Source organism: Balaenoptera physalus (assembly GCF_965194825.1).
Source record: "Balaenoptera physalus genome assembly, chromosome: 19".
Taxonomy (NCBI): Eukaryota; Metazoa; Chordata; class Mammalia; order Artiodactyla; family Balaenopteridae; genus Balaenoptera; species Balaenoptera physalus.
Genome location: NC_138900.1, coordinates 65,282,793 through 65,302,526, shown reverse-complemented (window position 1 = coordinate 65,302,526; position 19,734 = coordinate 65,282,793). Strand labels below are relative to the sequence as shown.

General features: G+C 50.6%; 2 long non-coding RNA genes across 2 annotated transcripts in view; both read left to right on the top strand.

The window, feature by feature from the left end:
* LOC309648969 overlaps positions 1–19,734 on the top strand; it is a 169,158-nt gene that overhangs the window by 36,558 nt on the left and 112,866 nt on the right. The window lies entirely within an intron of this gene.
* Positions 752–19,261, top strand: LOC309648970. The gene is made up of 2 exons (XR_014256885.1): positions 752–1,023; positions 17,699–19,261. It is a non-coding gene; the product is annotated as an uncharacterized lncRNA (long non-coding RNA).

Below are 19,734 nucleotides of genomic sequence, written 5' to 3'. Positions count from 1 at the left end.
GGGCTGCCTGCGGCCGAGGCCCCATGACATCGGGGGCAGGGGACAGAAGGACCCACGGCAAGGCTGCGGAGCATCAGCGGGAGGGACCAGGGACCCTCTCCCCACTTCCCAAGCGTCATAAGTCCCAGGGCAGCCTGGGGAATGACCCGGCACACCCAGGTGGTGGACGTTGGGTAGATTGAGTCAGTTCTGAGCAGAGCTTCTCCAAGTCAGGACAGCCCAGGGACTGGCTCTGTCCTGGGAGCTGCTGCCGTTCGTGGACCACACTGAGAATCTGGCTTGGAGAACCAAGCAATGGCCGCCTCACCCTCCCTGATGCCGGGGCTAAAGTTGTCCCTGTTTGGGGCACTGGGGCTACACCTGTAGTCACTACAACACACACACACACACACATACATACATACATACATACATACATATCTTCACCCTCCTCACAGCTGAGTGGGACAGCCCGTGGACAAGTTTCCAGAAAGTAAAATAGAAAGTTGGATGGTGCATGAGTTTCTTAGGGTTGCCATAGATGATTATCACAAACCAGGTGGATCAAAACAACAGAAATTTATTCCCTGCCAGTCTGGAGGCTGGAAGTCTGAAACCAAGGTGTTAGCAGAGCCGCCTGCCTCCGGGAGCTCAAAGGAAGGGTCCTTCCTGCCTCTTCCAGCTCCTGGTGGCTTCAGGCATCCCGTGGCGTGTGGCCGCCGTCCTCCAGGTTCTGTCTCCATCTTCACGTGGCCTCTCCTCCTCTCTCTCTCTCTCCTGTCTCTTATAAGGACCTCTGTTGTTGGATTGAAGGCCTGCCCAGGCCCAATTCAGGAGGAGCTCAGCTGGAGACCCTTAACCTAATAACATCTACAAAGAGAGAGGAAGCAAGATGGCAGAATAGAAGAACATGGAGTTCAGCTCCTGCTGCAAATACATCAAAAATACATCTACTTGTGGAACAGTTCCCACAGAACACCTTACTGGACGCTGGCAAAAGACATCAGACACCCAGAAGTGCAAGAAAGATCTCCTCGTAACCAGGTAGGACAAAACAAAACTAAACAAAAAAGGATTCAGGTGAGATCTGCACCCCTGGGAGGAAGCTGTGAAAGGGGAAATGTTCCTGCACCCTGGGAAGCCCCCTTCACGGAGGGGGACACCAGCCGGGACAGAGGGGGAGCTTCCGAGGCTCAGAGGAGAGCGCAGCAGCAGGGGGGGTGGCCAGAACGGAGAGACACTGGCACAGGGGTTCCGAGCCGCCTCGCTGCACCCCAGCCCGAGACGTGTGCCTGCTGGTACATGCACGGGCTGGGAGCTAAAACTCAGGCTTCAGAGGACAGAGCCGGGGAGAGGACTGGGGTTGCCTGCCTGGTGACAGCCTGAAAGGGGCCGGACTGTGGTGCTGAAACCACACAGCTCAGATGGTATTCGAACCCACAATCTTCTTTATTTATTTATTTTATTTATTTATTATTTTTGGCTGTGTTGGGTCTTCATTGCTGCACGTGAGCTTTCTCTAGTTGCAGCGAGCGGGGGCTACTCTTCGTTGCGGTGCGCGGGCTTCTCATTGCGGTGGCTTCTCTTGTTGTGGAGCACAGGCTCTAGGCACACGGGCTTCAGTAGTTGTGGCTCACGGGCTCTAGAGCGCAGGCTCAGTAGTTGTGGTGCACGGGCTTAGTTGCTCCGCGGCATGTGGGATCTTCCCGGACCAGGGCTCGAACCCATGTCCCCTGCAGTGGCAGGCGGATTCTTAACCACTGCACCACCAGGGAAGCCCAAACCTACTCTCTTTTAATTGAGATCACACACCTGGTCTCAGGACTTAATGAAGCTCAGGTTCTTTTCGTCTCAGCACAGAAGGAGTTCAGGAGAGGCAAAGTGATAGGTAAGAAGCAGATTTATTGAGAGAGACACACACTCCACGGACAGAGTGCGGGCCGTCTCAGAAGGTGAGAGTGGCCCTGAAATATGGGGTGGTTAGTTTTTATGGGCTGGGTAATTTCATGGGCTAATATGTGGGAAGGTTATTCCAACTATTTTGGAGAAGGGGCGGGAGTTTCCAGGAATTGGGGCGTCGCCCACTTTTTGGCCCTTTGTGGTAGGCCTCGGAACTGTCCCGGCGCCGGTGGGTGTGTATTTAGCTGATGTATTGCAATGAGGGTATAACGAGGCTCAAGGTCCACTGGAAGCTGAATCTTCCACCATCACGGGCCTAGTAGGTTCTAACCAGTTTTTGTCGTGTCCTCCACGTCTCTGTCGTTCTTTTAAAGGTTGTGCCCTGCCCCCTTCCCTCCTGTCTCAGTACCGGTGACAACTGGGGGTGTTCACAGAAGCAGCCCGGGCACCATAGAAGCAAAGCGCCTCGCTAAGGGGCTCGTGAAGGGGGGGCGGGGCCGCCATAGCAGCCACTTTCCCGGGGTCGCCTCTACGAGCTCTGGGAGCAGGACAGCAGATGCTCCCGCAGCTGGGACGGGTCCGGCCTTGGCAGCTGAGGGCTCTGAGGGCACCCATGTGGAGGCGGGGCTGGGGTCTGGGCCGCTTCCCAAAGCGGGTCCCGGTGGGTGACCCCTGTGGTCCTGGTACCCGACTTCAGTGGATAAGACCTCTGCTGGCAGCTTTGTGAACATGGCACCTGAGGGCCACCAGGGCCCATTGCCTGTGTCCTGGCGGTGGAGGCTCCAGTGAAGGAATTCTCAGTGGCTCTTCTCCCAGCGGGAGTGCTCCAGTCCCACCTACCTCACGCCGCAGCTCAGAAATGGGTCTGGGGGCTTCTACTCCAACAGCTAGGGAGCAGACCCTGCCCTGGACGGGGCTGTGACAACCACAGAGCAAGAGGAGTCCCCGCGCACTGTCCCTTGCAGGCTCTGGTCACCACAACACCGGTCGCATCTCCTATCAAGGGGACACGGCCAGCACACACTGAGGAAAGAGCCGACAGGCATCCGGACTGAAAACAGCCCTCGCACCAAAAATATTAAACCCATGCAGACTACACAGGGACGCTCCCACATATGAATAGCCCTCCAAGAACACAGTAGATAATTGTTTCTCCTAAACTCATAGAGCAAGAGAAATATAAGTAAAATGAAGAAGCAGAGGGACCACTCCCAATGAAAAGATCAAGAGAATTCCCCTGAAAGAACAAACAATGAAGCAGATGTCTTCAGTCTAATAGACACCGAGTTCGAAAAGGAGGTAATGAAAATACTGAAGGAATTAAGAAGGGCTGTGGATAGAAATGCAGATAACTGTAAAAAGGAACCAGAAACTATAAAGAGGAACCAAGAAAAACTGGAGAACTAATTCACTGAGATGAAAGCTGAGCTAAAGGCTATGAATAGCAGAATGAATAACACGGAAGAACGAATAAGTGACCTGGAAGATAGAATAATGGAAATCACCCAATCAGGACAGCAGACAGAAAGCCAAATTAAAAAAATGAAAGCAATATAAGAGACCTATGGGATAATATAAAGTGTGCCAATCTACGCATAATAGATACCCCAAGAGGAGAAGAAAGAGGAAAGGGGATTGAAAATGTATTTGAAGAAATTATGGCTGCAAACTTCCCAAACCTAAAGAAGGAAACATCCAGATACGGCAAGCACAGAGGGTCCCAAACAAGTTGACCCCAAAGAGACCTACACCAGGACATATTATAATAAAAATGGCCAAAGTTAAAGAGAGGATTCTAAAGGCAACAAGAGAAAAACAAAGAGTTAACGACAAGGGACCCCCCCGCCCATAGAACTATCAGCTGATTTCGCTACAGAAACATTACAGGCCAGAAGGGAATGGCAAATATATTCAAAGTCCTGAAAGGGAAAAATCTGCAACCTAGGATATTCTACCCAGCAAGATTATCATTTAGAATAGAAGGAGAGAGAAAGAATTTCTCAGACAAGCAAAAACTAAAAGAATGTAGGCGTTCCCTGTGGCACAGTGGTTAAGAATCCACCTGCCAATGCAGGGGACATGTGTTTGAGCCCTGGTCCGGGAAGATCCCACATGTCACGGAGCAACTAAGCCCGTGCTACTGAGCCTCCGCTCTAGAGCCCATGAGCCACAACTACTGAGCCTGCGTGCCACAACTACTGAAGCCCGCGCGCCTAGAGCCCATGCTCTGCAACAAGAGAAGCCAGCGCAATGAGAAGCCCGTACACCACGAGGAAGAGTAGCCCCCGCTCGCCACAACTAGAGAAAGCCCGTGCGCAGCAACGAAGACCCAATGCAGCCAAAAAAAAAAAAAAAAAAAACACCTAAAAGAATACAGCAATAGTAAACCTATCCTAAAGGAAATATTGAAAGGTCTTCTCTAAATAGAAAAGAAACAAGAAGTTATAGGAAAGAGAAAAATCAATTGGAAAGTAAATCACTTAAATAAGCCATACACAGAATGAGAAAACAAAATCAAACAATTTTTGTGAAAGCAATGGTAACCACCATGAGCGGCAAAAGGATGAAGATGAAGGTGTAAAAGAGGACATCAAAATCGTAAAATGTGGGGGAGGAGAGTAAGAAAATGTAGTTGTTGTTGTTGTTTTTCCAGAATGTGTTTGAGGCTATATGACTACCAATCTAAAGCGAGTAGATAAGGCATGGGGTTAACATACATCTACAAAGACTCTTTCTCCAAATAAGTTCACGTCCACAGGGTCTAAGGATTAGGATGCGGACATATCTTTGGGGGGGTCACCTTTCAACCCCCACAGATAGTTACAGGTAGTGAGGAGCCTGAGAGGACAGAAGAGGAGGGGGACGTCCAGGGGACAGAGCCAAGGAGAAGGGTCAGGGAGGGCCTGGAAGGCACCGGGCTGGCACACAGCCATCAGTCCTCCCCAGATCGCCGGGGCGATGATTATAATTAGGCCTCAGATGAAGCACCTGGGGCTCTGCCGGGTCCAGCCCTGCCCTGGCCTCTCGTTTCCGGGCTGCAGTGTTGCCGCCTGCCGGGTTTCACGCTGCGGCTGGTTTTGATTCTTGGCCTTGTGTTTATTCATTTGGATTGATTACCTCGTGTTATGTAACCCGAGTGGCTACAAGCAGCGATCTGTATTTTACAACATCCAGAAAGCCCACGACGGCCCTGGGTACCCGAGTTGGCAGCCTGGCCTATAGGAGGAAAGACGTAATTGTCCAACAGTTACAAATTTCAAGATGGTGACAGGCGGGCATTAAACCCACCCAGGCCCTTCTGACAGGCTCCTGAGGGACAGCAGGATGGGGACCCCGCTTCGAGTGGTGATGGGTTTGGGCCGAGCTTTCAACCCAGGCTGCTCAGGAGAATCACCAGGGGTGTTACAGAAACAACAAACAAACAAACCGGCACGCGGGTCCCATGCAGACCAACGAAATCAGAATGTCCGGGTGGCCGAGACATCGGCACGTTTGAAATCCCCCCGCCCCTGGTCTTTTCCTTAAAATGGGAGGCATTCTCTCCCCCAGAGGCCCCCTGCTCCTTGGCAAGCAGTGAACCGAGTCACAAGGCAAGGGGATGGCCACCACCCTCTGCGTGTGCTTGAGGTCAGCCCACACGCCTCCGAGCCATCTGTAAAGTGGGGACAACAGGGCAGGTGGGCGGTTTGAGGGAGTCGTCCAGTTCGTGGCAGGCCTGTCTGTGTTAGCTGTCCTACCATTTCACTTAACTAGGCACCCCTGTGCCGGCACAGGTGGACCCCAAGTGCTTGTGAATGAATAGGCCTGGGCACAAGAATGAATGAACAAAGGCACATGGCATCCCCGAGGCCCTTTCCTGGCTCCCCACTTGGGCTTCCTGCTAACAGCAAGGGTCAGCTTGAGCTTTCGCCTAAATTAAACAGCCCCTCTCACACCGTACCCCCAGCCCCTCGCAAATACACACACTCCTGCAGCCCCAGCACACACACGTGTTTATTTTCTTTGCTGTTCACACTTCTCCTTTTATGGTTCCTGCAATCCCGATCCTTAGACTGGTCTGATTTCCTTCAGAGACCGAAACACAGCACTGAAACACACACCTGGTCTTCCCGCCGTAGGTCGGTGGTGGCGTGGAGGGGCCATCCATCCCTGGGTGCCCATGGGGTACTTCCTGGGTGCCCACCATGCTGGGACCCCCAAGGAGGCACAGAGAAGTCAAAGATACGGATGGAGCCCAGCCTGCAAGGAATCAGCAATGTGATGTAGGGGAAGGAGCCGTGGTCTCTAGTGAAGAAGAAGGGGCATATGTTCCGGAGGTAGACCATCTGGGCACCATCGTCTCCTAGGAGCCTGAGCCCAGGCAGGCACATAGCCCGTGATGTGCTCAGGTGCCTCACCTGTAAACTGGGCTTGGGGAGCCTGCCTTTCTCTGTAGGGCTGTCGGAGAGTGAAATGAACTCCTAATGCATCGGTTATATCACTATTCTCCTGTCACCTCCCCTCAGAGGGCCGAGGGCTCCTGGGCAGGTGACTTTCCCTCTCTGAGCTTCAGTGTTTTCATCTGTAAAATAAAGGTGGATGCGAGGTTGTGTCCTGAACAGTGCCAGGCATTTAGTAGATGCTCAGTAAATATGTTCTCCCTTCCGTGAAGTTGCTTATGGTCTGGGGGGACGGGTGCCCAGGGAAGACCTCGCAAGTCAGGCTGGGTCAGGAGAGGGACAGAGGGGTGTTTCAGATGCCAAGTGTTGTGGCGTGTCAGAAAAATCAGAGCCCCTTCTTACCCCAACTATGGTCAGTGATTCTTCAACCTCCTTTCCATCTATGCATCCCACAACTGAGGTTAATTATTATGATTCCAATATGTTACTTATACTTTGGAAAAGTTCTGATTCCTCAACTAACACAAATGTAGTGGGAAAATTAGAAACCACAGATACACACAGAAGAGAAAACCGCAAACCACCCATATCCCAGCAGCCAGAGACAACCAGTTAACATTTTGCTGAGTATCCATCCAGATCTTCTTTTTCAAAATGCAGAAATGGGATCACCTTTTTTTTTTTTCCCCAAGCCACATTTTAATTAAACACCCTCCAGTCTGGCTTCTCACATCCCCGGCCACTGACCCCCGCCTCATCCAGGTCACCAGTTACCTTGATGTGACCCATTCCTGTGGTCACTTCACTGATTCCTCAGGCCTCTATTGTAGGACATTTCAGCTGTTTCAAATCCGTCTGCCCTTCCAAATTACACTACAGTGAACATCCTTATTGCTAAAACTGGTCACGCATCTCATTTTATACACAGACAGATTTTTACATTAACCCACTCCCCAAAGGTATAAAGTCCTAAAGAGATGGCAGGAGCAAAAGTTAAGTCTAACCTCCCCCGCGTCGGGAAGTCATAGCTTGGGGCCGCCTAAGGAGCAACAGAGCCTCACCCAGCACTTGGACAGAACCTTGAGCCCCATCAGAACTCATGGGTGGGGGGAGGCAGAGCCCAGCAGGAAGCCCACCCCCAGAGACGGGACTCTCCTTGGCCTGAAAATTGAATGAACTCGACCTGCAGGAACCAGTAAAGTGGCCCCAGCCACACGTGGGGACTGAGCACTTGAAACGTGGCTGGTCGGAGCTGAGACGTGCTATGAGGTACCCGCTGCATTTTGAATAATTCATAGGAGAAAGAATTAAATATCTTGATAATTTTATGTTAATTGCAGGATAATATATTTTGGATATAGTGGGTTAAAATACTTTTAAAATCAATTCCACCTGTTTTCCTTTTACATCTTTTTGAACGTGGTTACTAGAAAATTTTAAATTACAGATGTGGCTTGAATTCTATGTCTATTGGACATTGGCCTAAACGTGTCCCTTTTTCACATATGCAAAATAATGTATGCTTCTCAAGGAGCGTTTTTTTTTTGTTTTTTGCTTTTTTTGTTTTGCCTTCCTCGCTTCGTTTGATCTCACAACCCTGTAAGGTGAAAAATTCCTCCTCTTCGTTTTATAGATTAAAAACGTACCCCTTGGCAAGATGGGAGACTTGCCCAAAATCACAGAACGTGGGCAAGAGTGTGGTCCAGAACCAGCCCTCTGGCCACAGGGCATGTCCTGTCCTCCCCAGGAGTCCACCTGCTTGGTCTCCAAACCTGGACCTGCCAAGGCCGTGCAGTGCCCCAGCCTTGGAGTCCCTGAGGGAGGGGGTCTGGAATTCCAGGGGCCGTCCGGCTCGGATTCCCGTAGCGTACGGGAGCTTCGGGACAACTGGGGAAAAGGGAGCAGCCCTCCCCTCGCCTTCCTGCCCCTGCCCTGTGGCCCTGCCCTCCCCTTCGCTGCCCCAGGAGAACAGGGCTGCGTGGAGGGGAGGGAAGCTGCCACACTGTCCTGCTGAGTCCTGTTCCCATTAGGGTGACTGTTGACAGGACCGTGACACAGCTGATGATGGATGCTCGTTTTGTCCCATAAGTCCTCAGACCTCAGTGCCAGAGGTGGCCCTGAAAGGCCTTTTCTCAGTAAATTACTGCATTTATTTAGCCCTTGAAGGGTTGTATACAGAGCCCGCCAGGCTACGGAGGTGGCCACGCCCACTCCCTCCTGGACGGCCGTCAATTCAGGACAGAGGCCGCCCCTGGACACACCACCTTCTCCACCAGAGGTGACCTCAGAACCAGGCTGCTTCAAATCCCCGTCTTTGGGCATTTCTTTAAGTTTTAGAAGCACCTTTCCCATCTTAATTAGATATGGTCCTAACAGTACATTTTACATCATTTGTAGCTACATAGAATAGTGAAGGGCACCAGCTTCGGGGGTCCCCAAAGTCAGGATGCCTCTTACACACCCTCCGCCCCACTTTTTGGGTGTGATTTAACAGCCACGCTTTACAGAGTGCCACCGTAAGCCGGCCCTGGGCTTGCAACAGTCCTTCAACTAGGGTTTAGTTGCCTCATTCTCTAAATGAGGAAACTGAGTCAGGAGAGGTGGCATGAGGCCAGGAGACGGGGGAGGGGACCGCCGCGTGCCAAGGGTCTTACACAGAAAGCTGCCCACGGAACAACACAGGAGGCACTGCCGTCTCCCACCGTCCACACTGGGTTATTATGCAGATGAAGAAGGCAGGACGGTGCCTCTGGAAAGATGCTATTAAAACAAGCCTGAGCCAGAGAAATTGGAACCCTCCTGCACTGCTGGTGGGGATGTAAAATGGCACAGCTGCTGCGGAAAACCGTCTGGCAGCTCCTCAGAAAGTTAAACATAGAGTCACTGTCTGACCTGGCAATTCCACTCCTGGGTGTGTACCCGAAAGACCGAAAACAGGCACTGCAGCAGAATCTTGTGCACAGACGTTCACAGCGGCAGTGTTCACAACAGGCAAAAGCTGCAAACAACCCCCGTGTCCACCCACGGATGAATGGATAGATGAACATGGTCCGTCCATCTGATGGAATATTACTCAACCATAAAAAGGAAATAAGTGCTGATACAGGCTACGAAATGGATGAACCTGGAAACGGTTATGCTGAGTGAAAGAAGCCAGACACATTAGAATTACATGTCGTATGACTCCATTTCAGTGAACCATCCAGAAGAGGCAAATCTACAGAGACAGAGAGCAGATGAGTGGTCGCCAGAGGCCAGAGGGAGTGGGGTGAAGAATGATGACCAGTAGGTCTAGGATTTCCTTTTGGGGTGATAAAGATGTTCTGGAATTAGATAGAGGCAGTGATTACACAACATTGCAAATATACCAGATGCCGCTGCTTTGTACCCTTTAAATGGTTCGTTTTATGGTATGTTAATTTCACCTCAATATTAAAAAAAAAAAAAAGTCAAAACTAAGCCTGGACGAGGAGAGAACCAGACAGCCAAGGCCGTGGGTTAAGTAACTGAGTCTGGAATTGCAGATTTTCTCTATGATGTGGAGCAGGAGTGCTCAGCACCGCCTGCCAGACACTTGTGTTGTTTTCATGTTTTGTAGGACAGGCAGGGCCGTGTCATGCGGGCCAGGGCCAAGGAATACTGAGTAATGGGCGGGGTGGTCAGGCTGGGGGGCTGGTGGTCGGGCGGGCGGAGGGGCTGGAGGCAGGCCACCACCAGCTCCCCACACGTCCACCCCCTGCAGGGCGTGTGGGCACTGCAGGCTCCAGAAGCCCTCCCCTGGGACCATTTGCTCTTGAAAGGGGGCAGGCTCCTTATCTCAAGCTCCTTTCAACCACGGGTGAGAGTTTGCAAGCCCTTTCCCACCTACGTCTGCCTGCCCTTCCCCAGCTCCGGCTCCCGCCTGATCCATCTCGATCAGGCCTCCCAGCAGATCTCCCCAGGAGGCCAAGATTGATAACGGCCCAGAGGGTGGGGGGCGGTCCCAGCCCCCAGGCCTGAGCTCCCCAAAGGGAACAGGGCAGCTTTGCAGAAAGAGCTCCAGATCCTCCGCTTCTGTAACACCGCTGGTTGCTCTCCCTCCGGAGACTGGGTTCAGGATGATGGTGTTAAAACGTGAAGTCAGGTATTTCGGAACCAAACTGGTGACTCGAAACTCTTGCTCCTTAAATTGGCAACAACAAAAAAAGAAAGTTAGAGGTCTCAGTACTCAGTATTGTCAACAGGAAGTGAGACAGGTGTTTGCACACACCCACACCGCTGGGAGACGCAGACGAACATACAGCCTTTCTACAGGGCGGTGTGTTCGTTCACATCAGGAGCTTAGACACGTCCACACCCTTTGATCTGTGACTCCTCTGTTGGGAACTTATTGAAGGAAATAAAGAGGCAGGTTCACGTGGATGTACACCTAAGGATCTGTATCCACACCGTTATTTATAAAGATGAATATTCGGGGACACGCTATGTACCCATCAGTGCGGCCTGGGTTCAATAAACATACAGTGAGCTACAAGGCAGACATTAACACCATGTCTTCACTGCGTGTCTGTCCTGGCTTTTCTGTTCACTGGCAGAATCGTCTTCTCCTCCGGACTCTGCCTTCTTCGCAACAGGATTTGATTTTCCGATTTTAAAATATGTAAGTTCCCAAAGAATATTTAAAGAGAGAAAAATATTCAATGGTAAAATAGTGATGAGAAAAACAGGATCTAAAATTATATAATAACTCAAACCGTATTATATGGAGAGAAGGACAGAGACAGAGACATAAAATATAGCAAAATACATAAAGCAGTGAATCCCAGCATGGCAGGATGATAGTTAATTGATAAATGACTCCTTAAACATTTCCATTTTTCATGAAGTTTTTTTTTTTTTTTCCCACGCGTCTTGTGGGATCTTAGCTCCCCAACCAGGGATCGACCCCGCGCCCCCTGCGTTGGAAGCGCAGAGCCCTAACCACTGAACCTCCGGGGAAGTCCCATAAAGTTTCTATAATGGATGTTTTGTTTTATAATAAACATGATATGATAGTTTTCAAAAGAAATAAATGTATGTTTGTTTTTAAATCCCTGCCCATCGTGAACTAAAACGGCTGTAAAGGAGCACACAGGAGGGGCATGTGAGTGTGTAGAATTATAGCACATCACGTTCTCTACACTGGAAGATCCCACATGCGGATGCACCATCCCAGGAGGCAGGTGTGGGTTGTGGAAACTCTGGTTTTGTGGCTCAGGAGACTGGGTTCTAGACATGGTGCTCAGTGGCCCTGATGGTTGCCAAATCTTCCCCGGGAGTGGAGCCTCGCAAGTGAGGTGGACGTAAAACACCCACTGTTTAAGGAATCCTTTCAAGGTTCCGGGGCGGAGGGCCCACTTGGTTTGCATCAGGCCCCGGAACAATGGAGGGTGCGAAGCTGTTTATTATTTCAAGTCAGCAGAATTAGCAGAGACTTCACGCTGGATCCTTAAGACCCACAACCGCCCTCCAGAAACCCAGCCTCCTTCAAGTGACACAAGTCATTGTCAAATCTCTTATTAGCAATGCTCTTAACTGTTGAGAGATCACAGGCCATTAAGGGGCAGACAGACCCCAGAGACCCTGGAGGGCAGCATGGCAGCTTCCAGAACGGCCAGCATTGCAGGGCTGGGGATGCAGGGGGCGTTTCCCTGGGCATCTGGGGAGGACCCACAGCTCGGCCAGTCGTGCTGAGACCTCACTGGACACCGCGTGCTGGACGCTTGATGGGCATTACATTGCTTGATCCTCACCACACCCTGCAGTGGGGAGCACTCAGCCCATTTTGCAGATTTTTTAAAAAATTTATTTTATCGAAGTATAGCTGATTTACACTTTTGTGTGAATTTCTGCTGTACAGCAAAGTGATTCAGCTATATATATATATATACACATACATATGTCTATATACATAGACATATATATATATTCTTTTTCATATTCTTTTCCCTCATGGTTTATCACAGGATATTGAATATAGTTCCCTGTGCTATACAGTAGGACCTTGTGGTTTATCCATTCTATATGCCATAGTTTGCATCTGCTAATCCCAAGTTCCCAATCCTTCCCTCCTCCACTCCCCTCCCCCTTGGCAACCACAAGTCCCATTTTACAGGTTTTTTAAAGGGAGTTCAGAAAGGTTACAGAGCTCTGAAAAAACCATCATCCATTCATCCATCTATTTAAAAATATTTGCTGAAGTCATACGCATCGGGCATTGTTCTAGGCACTGGGGTACAATGGTGAATCCAATAGACAAAAATCATCAACCTCAAGGAACTTAACATTTTCTGGGGGAGTGTAAACAAGATATATAATGTCAGGTAGTGTTGAGTAAAAAGCAGAAAGGGGGTGAGGGTCAGAGGCAGAGAGCAGAGGGGACGGGCTCAGCCGACATGGTCCGGGCTCCTTCTGACCCCTCACATCCCTTTTTGCCATTTTGTGTGAATATCGTGGGTGGGCTGTATCAGCGTCATTTTCTGGTGGTGACATTGCTCTGTAGCTGTGCCAGATGTCACCATGAGGGGAAGCCGGGTGAAAGGTACAGGGATTCCAACACACAATTCCTTACAGCTGCATGTGAATCTGCAGTGACCTCAAAACAAAAAAACTTTTTTAAATAAAAATTTATCTTTGACCAAAGCCCATAATAATAATAATAATAATAATTCCCATCTCTCGAATATCTGGAGAGACTAGAGAAGCTGATGGTTAATGGCCCTTCAGGCTGACAGCCTGGGTTCAAAACTCAGCTCCAAGTGTGACCTCAGTTAAATTTCATAACCATTCCGTGCCTCAGTATTTGCATCTAAAAAGTGGGCTCACAGTGTTACCTAACCTCCTCTGGTTGGTGTGAGGATGAGATGTTTATGAGCAAGAGCCCCACCTGTGCTGTTTGCTGTTTGTCGTGATGACTCTGGAAGGTTCTGGAAGGCTCCTGGCTGGTCTTTCACGAGCGTGGAGCATTGCCTTGTGTAATCCTCCCGGAGCTGGGATTGGCAGATTGGTGGGACTCAAAGGGTGTGTGTGTGTGGCTGGGGGTGGTCCCAAATGACCTCCTCTGGACCCACCGAGAGGTGGGGCCCGGCCCCTGGACGCCAAGGCTGCTGGGAGCTCAGCTCTGCAGAAAGTACAGCCCCTGTGGAAAGGCGCTGAGACGCCTTATCCCCCCACATCCCCCAGGTCTCTGTGGAGGGAGGGGATGGCGTGTCCTGCTGCCGTCCTGCAGAGAAACCAGAGCTGAGAGCCCTCCTCATCCCAGAGTCAGAACGTCAGAGGGTCCCTGCGCCGGCTGGGAGTCCTGCTTCGTTTCGAAGCCTGCCCTACTTTCCTTTCGTCTCAGCCCCAAGGTTTGTCCCAGCAAAGATCCGCTTGTATTTCCAGAAAAGGTTCTTCTCTTCCTCGAGAACAGACCCCAGCTCCTCTCAAACCAGAAGCTTGGGGCCCAGGCCCTGGAAAGGATGGAGGAGAGGGTCAGCGCTCCTGTCTTTGGTGGTGGGAGGGGGCGGGGGCAGCACACCCGTGGGACAACTCCCGCTTTATGGGAGAGAAAACTGGGGCCTCCAAAAGGAAAAGCAACTCACAGACTCACAGAGAGCAGCAGGGCAGGCTGGGGCTGCATCTCAGAAATTCTCCTAAATAACAGAGTTTCATCTTGCAACCCAGTAACACCATCCTTGCTTCCCAGTCCTGCCCACCTGTGGGGCCAGACCGCCTGGGTTCACATCCGAGCTCTGTGCCTCACTTACCCCATCTGTAAAATGGGCACAAGAGTAACACCTGCACCGTAGTGTCATTGCCACGGTGAACTGAATTAAGCCATGTGAGGTTCCCTAAACAGTGCCTGGCTTTCTAGATACTCTGTCTATGTTAACTCTGATTAGCAAGGTTGTGATTTACAAGGCAGTGAGGGGACCAGTGGAACCTCAGAATTACTTAGAACAAATAACTGGAATGTATGTTTCAAGTCATCAAGATTTGAGCTTTCTTCAGAGGATTTAAAAATGTCGTCTTAGTTTTGTCTCAATACGTTTACCAAGAAAGAGAACACGAGGGATCCTTGTGGAAGTCAGGGTCTCGGCTCAGAAGCTGTTCGGGGCCATCCAGTTTGTTCTCTCGGTTTCGCCCGAAGGGGTGAGGGGTGGGCTCACAGGTTAATGAGGGAGGGGCTCCTTCACTCTCCTTCAGACGGACCACCGCAGGGGACAAAGCAGATTCAGCATCTTGGAAACATTTCCCACACTGTGTGTGTCTCTGCTTCACCAAGACCCGACCCCAAATGCCCCTAACCAGGGTCTCTGGTCGATGGAGACTACGCTTCCTTGTAGATGCTGTGGCCCCTGGACCACGGCAAGCCCACCACCCCAATGGGGCGTCTTCAGAGTGCGTGGATTAAAGACAAACAAACCTCTGAAGTCTCCAGTCTGCTGAGTGGAAGCTCATACAAGAAGTCTGAATCTATAAGTTGAGGCTCAAGGCCGGGGTCTCAGTCCCTGACTGCACACCCAACTACCTGGGAACAGGTAAAACATACTGAAGCCGGATTCCAAGCCCAGCCTCACGTCCTCCGAGTCTCTGGGGTGGGGCCGGGCATCTGTACTGTCAGAGCTCTAGGAGATCATAAGGGACAGTCAGAGCTGGGAACCACTGCGCAGGGGATGGGAGGTTTGGGGTAGGACCAGCCGGAGACAGGGTCTCTTGGGCAGACGAGAACCAAATGGTGAAGGGAAGAAAGATGCAAGACCCCTGCCGCCTGCCCCATCCTCCCCCTCCCCCAGCCTGTCTCATCTCCGCCTCCCGCCCACCCGGCTTTTCTTCTCTCTCAGCTCCCGCCCTGCTGGACCCCTAAGCGTCCCACCAGCTCGTCAGTCTCCGCAGGTCTCTAACCCACAGCTTTCTCCTCCACCTCTGGCACCAGCCATCTGTCACCCCTCCCCCGCCTTTCTCTGTTCTCTTCCCTGTGTCCCAGGCAGGACCGCACGTCCCGTCCTGCGATACCGCCTCCTTCCTGGCCTTCAGTCCGGGCTTTGATGCTCAAGAGGTGTAAGGTTGCCGCAGCTACGGAGGGAGGAGAACCAGGCAGTTGCTCTTACTGATTAGCTGAAGCGGCACGTGAGGCTTTGCTAAGGCAGCCTTGCTCCCACGTTTGCCGGGGACCCCCCCGCAGGGCATGTGAGAACACAGGCGGCCGCTGCCCGCCCCACCGGGCTTGCAGGCCGCGCTGAGAACCTCCCTCTCGAGGCGTGTTCAGCTGCACTTTCCCTCCTGTCCCGACAAGGACCTGGGACGTTCAGTGCAGTCCCGCTGGGCTGCCGTCCCCCGGGCAGGGGGCACGGTGGTTTGGAGGATCTGCTAAGAACGGGGGACGATGACACCCCTCCAGGAGTAAAGGAGGTGACTGGGGGACGCCCCTGGGATCTCCAGGGGCCGTGGCTCTGTCCCCGCCGCCCTGGCAGTGCTTCCCCGGTCACATGCAGGACTCAAACATTTGCGGCCCGCTCCGTTGTCCGGTGCTGCTTCACAGGAAGGACCAGGCTGGGTATTGAAGTGGGTACGAGCTGAAAAGCAAACTGCTCATCTGTCTGTGTTGGGAAAGGGGAGAAACTTCCCCAGCAAGGGCCCTGGGGCAAATGAGGTTTCTTGGAGGGAATCTGCAGGAACTTGCGTTGCTTGGAGAGGTTACGTGGCTGAATTTCAGGAGGTAAATCGGAGTGGAGCTGTTGGTCATGGGTTCCCTGTCAGGTCTGGGTGCTGAGTCGGTTGACAGCAAAAACAATAAAGTGAATAAAAATACCAGCTTGTATTTTTTAAGCACCTTTCAGTCACCCCTGGTGTGGCTGGATGCTCTGAGACCAGCTTTAAGTGTGAGGGAAGAAAGGCATTTAGTGATTCTCAGACCCGAGCTCAGCCGTGGCCTGGGAGGCTCTGAACCTGCCCTCTTAGGTCTGCTCGGAGCTGCTTCTCAGACACCCCGTTCCCTTATGAACTTCAGGAGGGACAGGGTAGTCCTTGAGAGGTGCCAAGAATCTCAGCGTTGGGATTCACCCCAGCGCCTTACCAGCTCCTTCCCTTTTCACAGAAGGAGAAAACGTGGCCCAGAAATAAAGACGTGCTTGTGGTCACGCAGAGCATGGGGACACATGCCCTGTCGCCACCTCCCTAACCCCCGGGGAGACCACCGACCCCAGCTCCGAGATGGTGGAGACACAACAAGTACCTAAGACGCCATCGAACGTGCGGAAGGGGTGGCATCTTATATTCCGAATGATTTTTTTTCTTCTGAATGTAGACATCTGGTGTCCTATAAATAAAATCGAAAATGTAAATATTGTAAAACTCATTAGAGAGTGGTTTTCGGTTCGGGGAGAGCACGGGTCAGCTGCTACCCCACTGCACCTTGGTGGTGGGAAAACATCACCCAACACGCGGGCGTCCTCGGCCCCGTAAGCTGTCCCCCGTGTCCCCGCGGTGGCCAAGCTGAGCTTTGTCTGACGAATAAACGTTAAAACATGGGTCAGGCGTCTCCTATTTATTATCTTGCGTTAACAGTCTTTAAGAGCTACCTAAAAGCCTTTCTGCTTTCATTTTGTACATGGAAAAATCGTGGAGGGAGAACATCACGCTTTCTGTCGTAAGAACACAGATTCCCATGCACACCGATCAAGCCCAAGATGTGCACCCATCCAGGGTCCTCGTATCAGGTTTACTCCGCTCTTCAAAAGACATTTTCTGTTCGAGACACGTTAAACAAGCTTTATTTAATAATGCTCGATTTGACTTATCCAATTTAAACATTTGCTCTGATCAGCGACCATTTGATCTGGGCTTCGTTTCGGGCTGCAGAATAATTTCTCTGGGTTATTTTTCTTTGGTGCAAGGTTGGTCCTGAGGGCAGAATAACTCCTCTCGAATTCTCTGTGTTTCTCTAATTCGTGCTGCGGGTAGAAAGGAAGAGAGCCATAAAAAGCCTGTACTGCAGGCTGCTTTTATAATGTTTACATTGTTCGTCCTCACGTCTGTCTGGCTGAAGACAGGCGATATCATTTAAAAGACTCCTCCTAGCCCGATAATTATAAGGAGAGATTTTTTTTTTTTTTTTTAAGTTAGAGCATCAGAACGTAAAGAAACTCTCAAGTTGGTGATCTTTTGGGGGATGTAGTCTGCCATCTGCCATCTGCTTCCCCCCAGTCAGGGATTTTTATAACAATCGCATACACCAAATGGTCATCCATTAAAAGTCAGGGATTTTAAGACACTGCAGAGGAGAGAGAGCTTAATATCTTAATTCACTCTGTTTTAGAAGAGGAAATGTCGCTTTGATTTCGACTGACTTGGGGCACATTTCATATAGACCTTTTGGTTATCGTTATTATTCTTGTTCTGATTTTACTATCATGATATTAAAACACAAACCTTCTTTTTAGGTTTTATCTTTGCATGCCGCCCTCGAAAATATCCACCTTGAAGCCGGTAGCCCCGTAAAGCGATTCATAAGGACATAAACCTCTGACAGCTTCACTCCCCAAGAGCAGCGCAGGGTAAGTCGGCCAGTGGGGAGGGTGGGAGCGCCTCTGGCCGTTATCTGAGCGACCTCCTTGCAGGCATGTGCTCCCAGACCGGCAGGGAGGGGGGTCTTTCTCGGTGAAAGGAGCGTTTACAAGGGGCAGGCCAGCGCCTGGTTTAGGCGGGGTGGGAGGGTGCGCCCCGCCCAACCCACGTCCAGGCCTGAAGTGTTTACCCCTGGGGTGATTTACATCACCCAGGTGTTCATTTGGGAAACATCTCGGCTCCGAGCTGACACGGTGATTGCCATGGACTTGCAGACTTCGGCATTTTTCTGTTCATAACGGTCTGGGGGCCAAAGAGACGTTTTAAAAAAGAAATTACCGGCCCAGAGTGGTTCATGTCCTGTGGTTTTCACGCAGGAGGGCCGAGGGCCCTCTGAGCCCGGCGCCTCTGGTCCTGCCCGGAAGAAGGAAATTCCCGGTCTCCCCGTCCTCAGTCAGACTCGTGTCTTCTGTCGGCTGCACCAGGCTTCCCCACTGCGGTTTTAGCTCCTCGGGGCTTCCCAAACCAAAGGTGCTTTCCTCAGTCGGGATGCAGGTCTCGGGTACCACAGACACGTTCTGGAGAACGACCCTGTGGTTGGCGTGGATTTGTTCCACGCGGATCGGCCCCTGCCGGGTGCTTACGTTTTGAAGGCTCCGCTTTGTAGCAGCCTCTTTCACATTAGACGCACTTTCTTTCTGCTCACATTTTGATGCAGGTGGTGGTGTCACTGTTTTGACCCTGGGTTTGCGCTGGGGGTTCCTAACACCTCTGCCGGGGTGGCCTTGTGTCATCCGAATGCCGAATTAAAACATGCCCCGAGAAATCAAGATTTTTTTGTTTGTTTGTTTGTCAAAAACACAAATTTAAAATGTTGTTTTATCATACCCGTCCCACCCCTATTTTAAAAGAGTTTGGCCTTTTACTACATATCCGTTTTTACACTTGTATCCATCATTTCTCCAGCCACTTCTGATAACTCTGATGAAAAAGAAAATAAATGTATTTTTGCCACATAGAAATATATATTTGTGTAGGAGATAGGTGAGGATGATTGTAGGGAAACTGAGAATCCTTCTTTGTCTCTGTTTTCAGTTTTACGAATACCTCTTTTACTGATTCAGAGAATGCTGGGCTGGTTCTAAGAGCTCGTTTCAATTTAGCTGTTTCTCTCTCCTTGATGCAATGTCTCCAAAACCCATCGTTTTGCCTCCTTACACAATCTGCAGACATAAAGCATTTGGTCAAAGGCTGGCGGCCATCAGAACTGGGTCTAGCAAGTGATAGAATTCCTTCTGCTTTGACCTCTACGTTTAAAATAGTCTTCTCAGCCAGTGATTTGAATACTAACAAATTCACCTAAAAAGCTTTCAAATCTTCCCTGCCTGTACGCCTTTCTCCCATATTATAGATATGTAAACCTCCCCAACATAGAAAAAGATCACTGATTTGCCATGCTAAACAGGGAGATATTTTCATCAGCAGCGACTGTTTAAAATTACCAGCCCTGGGGTGAGGGGAAAAAATTCCAGCAATAAAACAAAAACCTTTGTTTCCAAATATCAGGTTGAAGTCCTCTCAAATGACCATGGACCCCCTTGGAAAGGGGTTGTTCTCTGTGACCACTCACAGCCTAATATCGAGAACTGTGGAAAATATCACACTGATCCAAAGGAAAAGATCCAATGTGTAGAAGAACTAATTTTGCCGTTGCTCTAGACTTCTTAACGGTGTGCGTTTGTGAATCTTTGTTCTGAATCTAAGATGCCTCAACATACGCCCGTTTGCAGATACAGACACATGAAAATACGTGTGTCCATGGTCCATTTTAGTAAACTGGCTGAGAGTGTTGAATTCTCAAACACCCTACATGGCACCAAAGCTGCTAAGAGCACAGTTTCACTAAACTACC